Source organism: Lichenostomus cassidix, chromosome 1Ab (assembly GCF_008360975.1).
Source record: "Lichenostomus cassidix isolate B80296 chromosome 1Ab, HeHo_3.0, whole genome shotgun sequence".
NCBI lineage: Eukaryota > Metazoa > Chordata > Aves > Passeriformes > Meliphagidae > Lichenostomus > Lichenostomus cassidix.
This window is the reverse complement of record NC_139481.1, coordinates 4,222,890-4,231,188: the sequence shown is the minus strand read 5'-3', so window position 1 is coordinate 4,231,188 and position 8,299 is coordinate 4,222,890. Positions and strand designations below refer to the sequence as shown.

Genomic DNA, 8,299 nt, shown 5'->3' with positions numbered 1-8,299 from the left:
TTACTGTCATTTCACAACTGTGCTTTTCCTTTTTTGTTTTTTTTCTTTTTCAGATGCGAAAGGAAGAAGATGATGCAAAATGTCAGCGCAGCGGCAAAACCCCTCCTGACCTCTCAGAAAAATAAGCAAGTCTGTCTCCATGGAAAAGTCAAAATGCTAAAGCAGGGTAAAGGTTTTCTGTCTGAGGCAACTTTGTAGTCTTGCAATTCATACTTAAAGAAATACAGCTGGCAGAGGGTTTGGCTCATGCATTTGCCTTTGCTTTCGAAAACAGCTAAAATTTGTTTGCCAATTCCATGTTGAAGAGAATACATGAATAAATAGAGGAACAGAAGGCTAAACAGATTTTTTTCCTGCTATCTATTCAGAGGTACATCCCTAAAACCCTCGGAATCAGGTTCAAGATAACAAAATAAGGAAGAGGAATGGTTTAGTTAAGTGTATTGCTTTGTAAAAATAGGCTGAGTGGAATGTAGCAGAATTTCTACTCTGTGCAAAAAAATCGACAGGACACCTTTAATATATAGTTCTGTCATTTCAGCACTTCGCAGTGTATTTTTCTCCCAAAGCTTCACAGCTGAGCAGCTGGTTATCCAGTTAGATGTGTAAGACATCAATTTTTTTGGACAAGCTAAGAACTCCCAAGCAGAGTTGTTTATGATCCATCTTAACAGAATGCATTTTTAATGAAAAGGCAAAATCACACACAGAGATATATTGATTTAAAAAAAAAAACAAACCACCAAACATTCAGCTGGAGAGGGTTTGTGATCCAGGGCTCTGCAGCTACCTCTGGTGACAGAAAGTGAGTGGGGGAGCAAAATGGAAATGAGGGAGAGTGGATCAGAGCTGAAAGAACTGTGCTTTGTAACACAAAAACAAATGTTTCTCTGCAATATATATTTTTAAAAACTGCTCAGAAGTTCTGTTTTCATTCCACTGAATAACAAAATTAATTAAAAAAACTTGAAACCTGTTGTGAATCCAAATTACCATCTCCCAGATAACTTTGTTCTGACGTCTTTTCAGGGGAAACCCACTTTCACTGGAAATATTTGTAATTAAGTAAAAATTCCCCTGATTTTTAGGGGAATCTATGAGATGCAAGGAGATGGATGAAAGCTAAAAGCTAATTTTACTCCCTGGGAATGAGATTTCACTGTGTTAATGTGGATGGAAGCAAAGCAAAGGAGTCCCTTTCCCACTGATCTCTCTTTATACAAAACTTTTCTGCTGTAAGAAGGTAGGTAGTAGCTCTGGACTCTAATTTTCACGAGCAGTTACATCTTTCTGCAGTCTGGGGAAACATCTTCTGTTGCCAACTCCTGTAAAAAGTTCCTCTAAGCATTTATTTCAAAGTGAAGGGTGTTTTGCTGCGTGTGTCGATGAGAGGCTGTAGGGCTGGAGAGAAACATCTGATTTCAGCTGACATTTGCTGTCACTGCTGAGAGCACTAAAATCCACGGGCAGAGACAGGGCTGTGCACAAATCCTAACCCAAACCCCCTGAAATCCTCCTGCTGGCTGCAGCAGAGCTGGAATCAGGTGCACAGAGAGGTTTCTGTTTCTCATCCTGCCTCGGTCCAGCACAGCCTGAGGAATATTTTTGTTTCTGTCTTGCTGGAGAGGCAGTTGTTCTGGGAGCAGATGTTATTCATCAGGCAGACCTACGGGGCAGAGGCATTTTAAGGTAATATGAACTCCTGGATGAGAAATCCCAGATCTGATCCTTGAACAAACAGAGCTCTCCTCTGCTCTCAGAGCCCATGGGTGTTTGTGTGAGTTGCACAATGTGGCACTGAGTCCCATAATTTATCCTTCTATACTAAGTGCATTCTTGCTGAACAGAGAATAGCCAGAAAAGGCAAGGAATGTCTCTTGTGACCCTGAAAACCAGCTGAGTTGATTTTTCTGAAATATATTTCAAAATATATATGACTTTGTGGAGTGGAAACACCATAATCACTGCGAGGAAAACATCCAAAGCCAAGGAATCCACATATAAATTAATTCATTGTTTGATATTTGAGATGTACTTGGGAAACATTCCCAGTGCAGTAGTTCCTCCCTCTAAAGAACTCACAGTACTGAAAATCATTCCCTTCTCTTGACTGGGCAATAATTTAGGGCAGAACTGTAGGATATTTAAGTATTAAATCCTGCTGAGTTGTGCTTTCCACTTAGCCTGACAGGAACACATCCCTTTGGTGCAAACATTGTAATTTTAAATTTAAAAGATATCTGCAACATCTGTCACAAGACAGACTATGGGAATGGTTGGTGTATTGAAAAAAAAAGGCTGATACATCATGCCTGTCAAAGTCTGTTAGACAAAGCCTTCTTCTGCATTGTGCCTATTGACAAGTTGAATTTGGTAAGGATTTAATGTCTTCTTTGAATTCTCTGAAACCATCCAAAGGTCGAGACATGAAAGAGGCAGCAAATGAACTGCACCTGAAAGTTGTGGTTGAGATTTAAACAGGATTACCCCAGAATCCATGTGCATTGCCATTCTGAGGGCATTTCAGCACCTAATTCTCAAGCAGAAGGAAATATATTTCTTTAACTTTCTTTTTTTTGATCTAATTCCTCTTCAGCCCAAACCTATGTAAAATGGATTCGATATTTGCTGTAGCAATAATGGAATATTTTCTTTTCCTGAACTGATTTTTATCCTGAACTGTACTGGTTTTGATTCTAAATTTCTTCCTGGTACCATTTTAAACTCCCAGTGTGAACACAAAAAAGAGAGAAACAAAATCCCTACATCTGTGATGAATACCCTGGGTCTGTTAGCCAGAATTTATTGCAGACTTTAAGAGAGACTATAGATGTAGTCTGGACTTTTGGTAAAAATACATTTCAGGAAATACCTGAACACCTGAAGGCTAAAATCTTCACCAGATGGATTATTTTCTGCAATCCTTTTGGAACTAGAAACATCACTTCTGAGTATCACTGTCTTCATTTCTGGTTAATTTTTTTATATTTTCATGCACTTTTTTTCATGTCAATCAACACATGTCCTACCAAAAAAGATACCTTGTGGACCTGCCTGGATCTACTTTCCCCCATCTCGTTGTGAAGAATAACTAGGGGCAAAATAAAAAAAAAATTCTCACATATCTTGAAACAACAAGTAGATCAGAGTCATAGAGCATTAAAAAAAGCAAATTGCTGCCTCGGGGCATGTTAGGGTCTGAGGATTTGTACAGCTGTTAACTACATCTTGCACACTGCTGCTCTTATATCTAAAACTATATAGAAATGAATATGGAAGAACTATGTGGAAATAAATATAGTGCTATGAGTTCAACTTGTTTGTATTAAATATCACAAAAGGAAAAGTATGGACTGTATAGGAAAAAAAAACCCAAAAACCAATAATCTCTCTGGTTTCAGGAAGGAAAAAAAAATAGAAAAAAAAAGAAAAGGAAAAAGAAAAGGAAAAAGAAAAGGAAAAGGAAAACAGAAAAAAAGAAAAAGAAAAAGGTATTTTTTCCTCAAAGATCTGCATAACCAAGCCTTTCTAATGTATTGGTATTGTTATTACCATTACTGTTTTTATGCTGATAGTCACCCATTGGTACCAAGGCACTTAAATATATTTACCTTTCTGTAAGTATAGCTTTGGCTGCAGATATATTTTTGTTTTCCAGCACCTGTGTAATCAAGAGAGAATTTGCATTCTGTCCTCGGGCAGCTGATATCATTACAAGCTAAACTCTGCATTGGGCAAACCTGAAAAATGTTTTTAATAGGCATGGCTTTAGCTAAGTGGTTTGGATCCACAAAAAGGGGTTTTTACTTCCAGGACTAGAAGATACTTTCACTCACATACCTCCTTATTCTTGCTAGGTTTATATGTAAAAACACTTTGGTCCAAAAGCAGAGAGAAAACAGCCAAGTGTCTTGGTGAAGTTATGGAAAGTTTTCCTCTCTGTTCCTGTGGAACCACAAGAAATATCCATGGAAGAGCATTTTATCAGGTTGTTTTTTTTTTTTTCAGGTAAGCTGTGGAAACACGTCTAGTTGCTAAGATAAAAATAAATTTATAGCCCAGAAATCAGAGGGAAAAAAAGTAATTAAGTAATTTTTAGTCTTTGGAGTATGAAAGGCCAAATGGAGCTCTTATTGAAGCACCCCACAGGTTTCTCTAGAGGGTTGAGTTAAATGGATAGGATCTCCATCTAGAGGCACAGAGAAGCAGCTGCCACACAAAACATTTCCAGCAGTAGGATGGCTTCAAAATAGGTTTAAAATTTAGAGATTTACTCACCTCTCAGGCAGAGGAGCCCCACATTTGATTGCAATTTACACTCTGTTCTAATTAATGAGCAGAGATATCATTTGATGGAAATCTGAAAGCATTGCAGCTCAACATTCCTGGAGCAAGCAATGTGAGTGAAGAACTGCATGACCCTGAGATGAGCTCAGCCAGTCAGAGTTTGGTTCTGACAACACCAGGGTTGTGGGTTCAACCCCCAGATGGGTCACTCGCTGAAAATTTGGACTTGATGGTCCTTGTGGGTCTCTTCCAAATCAGAATATTCTGGGCCAGAGGAGTGGCTGATGTCATCAAATGTGAAATACAGGGACAAGCTAATGCCACATCCACATTCCATCAGTGCACCTCAGATCACCTTTCCACAGCAAAAACACCTTAAGGATGGAAAGACTGCTAACTAATATATTTCATTTTCTCAGGTTTCACTTCACCCTGTTCTTCTGCAGTGCTCTACTCCTATGAATCCAAATCCACCTTTACATAACAACTCCTCAAACTGGGACTTGGTGGTAAAACAAACTCACGGGAAGTCAAATTAAATCTAGATAGGAATAGTATCCAGCAACGTACCTGGGGAACAATCTCCTCCATCAATCTGCTGTGTCCCTGAAGTGTCATGTTGGAGATTAAATCCCTCCCACTGGGCCATGCAACAGCAGCAGAACCACTCAGCAGGGCTTGCTGCATTGCAGCGTGCCTCCAGCCCAAAAATCTTTGAAGAGCATATAGGAGGGTGTGTGGGGCAAGAGAGAATAGTAAATTGGGTGAAGGTGAGGCAGAGGGAATAGGGGCGAGGCTGAGGTGGGAGTGAAAAAGAAAAGTTGATTAGAGGAACACAAGAAAGGGTGATTGTGAGAGAAATAGTTCTGCAAGGACATTTATCTGGGCTCTTCAGATTAATGCCTGTGTTCAGCAGGAATTCCTCACTGACCCTCCTTTCAGCTCCTGTCTGTATAATCCTAGCCCACAGAGAGAGAGGATAGCATTTCTTCAAGCCTTGCACTTGGAACAGTATTGTGGAAACACTGAAATGACTTGAAGTTCTGAAATCTCACCCCAGTTGTCATTCTAACATTTTAGTTCTTAAATCCACTGCCATTCACTCAGACTTGGCCTCCATAACCTCTTTAAAGAAACAGATAGAACTTATTTTTTAAAAAAATTGTCATCTCCTTTCATAATCAAGAATTCCAATGTGTTTAATATTTGTATAGAGATTATTTTCCTTCATTATATTTGTTTTGTTGTTATGTGTGCTATTATCTATGCTGTGAACATGAACTTATTTCCTCCTTTTCCTACCATTATTTTCTTGTTCAGTTCTGCAGCAAAGCCATGACTTTGGCTCTGGGATCTTTAACAATCATTTCCACAAAGGGCCTTCCTCTAAAAGCTAAGGGATTCTGGTAATCAAGTGGGATTCAGATTTTTATCTCCAGGTAAATCTGGCAGTTTTCGAAGAGTTTTTATATTTCTGCCTGCCATCCCTGGGGATGAATAAAATGTTCAAAAAAACCACAATGGAAAAGAATTACATAAAGTAAGCAGAGAAGGCAAACTGTCCAAGGGAAACCCTTTTCATTTTCCCTTTTCCCTAATGCAACACCTGCTGCCCTTCAGCCTCTCTGGTCTTTCCCATCTTGTTCATCATCTCTCTGCTGCTCAGATCCATCTTCTGCCTCTCACTTTTCCTCAGGCTACCACTGTGTTGCTCGTCTCATCTCCTGCCCTGGCAGATATTGGTTTTGCTGGCAGCGCTGACCTCCCGTTTCTCTGAGCACTTTAAGCTGCAGAAAGACAAAAAGGATTCCTGCAGTCTGCAATAAACCTCCTGAGGGGCTGGAATGGCACACTGTGGGGCTGCCCTCCCAGTAAAAGCAGATATTGGGGGAGGTTGGTCTCTGTCTCTACCAGAAAATAGTCCTAGAAATAGTCCTGAGCTAACTTTAGTCCTACCAGCTTTGCTCTGAAGTTTGTAAGAAACTGTCACATCCTTACTGACTGTTCCTATGTATACATATATATATATATATAGGAAACAGGCAGAAAAAATTATAAAATAATATGTACAATAGACATATATTATATATGTATATATTATATAATATATTATATAAATATATATATAAAAACACATTTGTGTGTGTGTGTATATACAATATGTTATATATATTAGGTTATAATACATTATATATATACATGCACATCATATATGTACATATTATATATATACACATTATATAAATATATGTCATATGATATATATATTAGGTTATATAAAAATTATATTACAATAAACGATCTATATAATACAACATATATATAAAATATAGAATATAGAATATAGAATATAGAATATAGAATATAGAATATATGATATATAATTTTATATTGTAAACAATTATAAAATAATATATATAATAGACCTATACATTATATATGTATATGTCATATATATTATATAAATATATATAAAATAAACAATTATTCTCAATTTATACCTATATATTAATTATATACCTATTAATATTTAATGAACGAAATATTGTCTATATAACAAAAAATTACACAGAGACTGTAGGTGTATATTCAATTATCTCCTCCCAAGCTGGTCACACCAGCACAGCCATTGCCCAGAGTGGGATGAGACAAGCCAGGTGGGAAGGTGGGATGGAGACAGGAGGTGATTTTGCCCTGCTGAGGTTTGTATCTGTGTGCAGCTCCCAGTGTGAGCTGAGCAAAGCCTCGGGAGCCCCACTCTGCCTGCAGATAGCAGGAACCCAGTGGGGAGAGCCTTGGGATGATCTCTGTGCCTCAAAGGCGCATTTCACAGCTCCTTGCTCTCCGTCACTCACACCAGCAGCCTGGGACTTCAAAGGGACAGCTGAAAGGAAATGTTTGGAGGGAAAAAAGGAGGGAAAAAAAAAAGAAAAAGAAAAAGATTGTCTGCTTGCCCCCTTTTTTCTGTTCATGATATAACAGGCTTAAGATGTTTTGGTATAACTGCTTCTCAGCGGGTTATTTTTCCCTTCTTACTTCACAAAAACCACGAAAAAAACAACCTGGCAGTAAGGAAGAAAACATCTGTGTGATCCCAATCCAGATGCTTTCATCTCAGAGTGGGCTTGTCAAAGAGCAGGCAAGTGCCTTTCCCTCTCTCAGCAGCTCCTTGGGTCGAGCTGCACTCATGGCCAGGATGGGAACTCTCACTGTTTCATATTGGGGTTTTCAGCAGCAACACTGCTGCTCTCTGCTGCAGACCCACTCAGAGCAAACAGAAAAACCTCTGAGGGCTGCTGGTGCCCTTTCAGACTGGAGGCAAATCACTGACATGGCATTTTGTCTTTTTTCTTAGTGCAAATGAGGCTCAGTTCTAAATTCAGTACTTTTTAAGGCTTTAAACACAATATCTGTAACATCAATGTCCTCCACGTATATGAAGTCCTGAATGTCTTTCATAAAGTTTCTAAAGCATTTTTTGTTTGGGTTTGTTTGTTGGTGGTTTTTTGGTTTTTTTTTTACATTTTTAATTAGTTTGGATCTGTTTGTTGATCTGCACTTGGTCTGTTGTGATATGGAATGCAATCCCATTTAGTTTGAAGCACTGAACAACACCAGCTAATTAAAATGCAGACACTCTTATTTGTGGAAAAACATAGTAGAGACATTTACAGTCAGGTTAATATTTAACTTCTTAATCTTTCTAACGTTATGGCTGGAAAATGCCCTTTAAATTTAATTATCTCTTTCTGTACATTTACTACTTTGCAAATGAGCATTTAAAAATGCTCATTTAGAGAGATGTTTAATAATTTTGCATCCACTCCTAATGATGCTGGTCATCCCAAACAAATGTTATCCATTAGCCCACCATGCCACTGACAGAAGGATTTATTCTCTTCCTAACTGTGTAAGGTTTGCAGATCTCAGACCATGCAATTTAAGGGATAATGTGCTTTCTCCTTAACCTCATCATATATTAAAAACATTTCAATGAAAGCACACTTGCATT

At 38.3% G+C, this 8,299-nt stretch overlaps 1 protein-coding gene across 2 annotated transcripts in view; it reads right to left on the bottom strand.

Moving 5' to 3' along the window:
* Positions 1-8,299, bottom strand: part of CHRM2 (cholinergic receptor muscarinic 2) — a 72,857-nt gene that overhangs the window by 9,847 nt on the left and 54,711 nt on the right. The gene's annotated exons all lie outside the window — the stretch shown is intronic.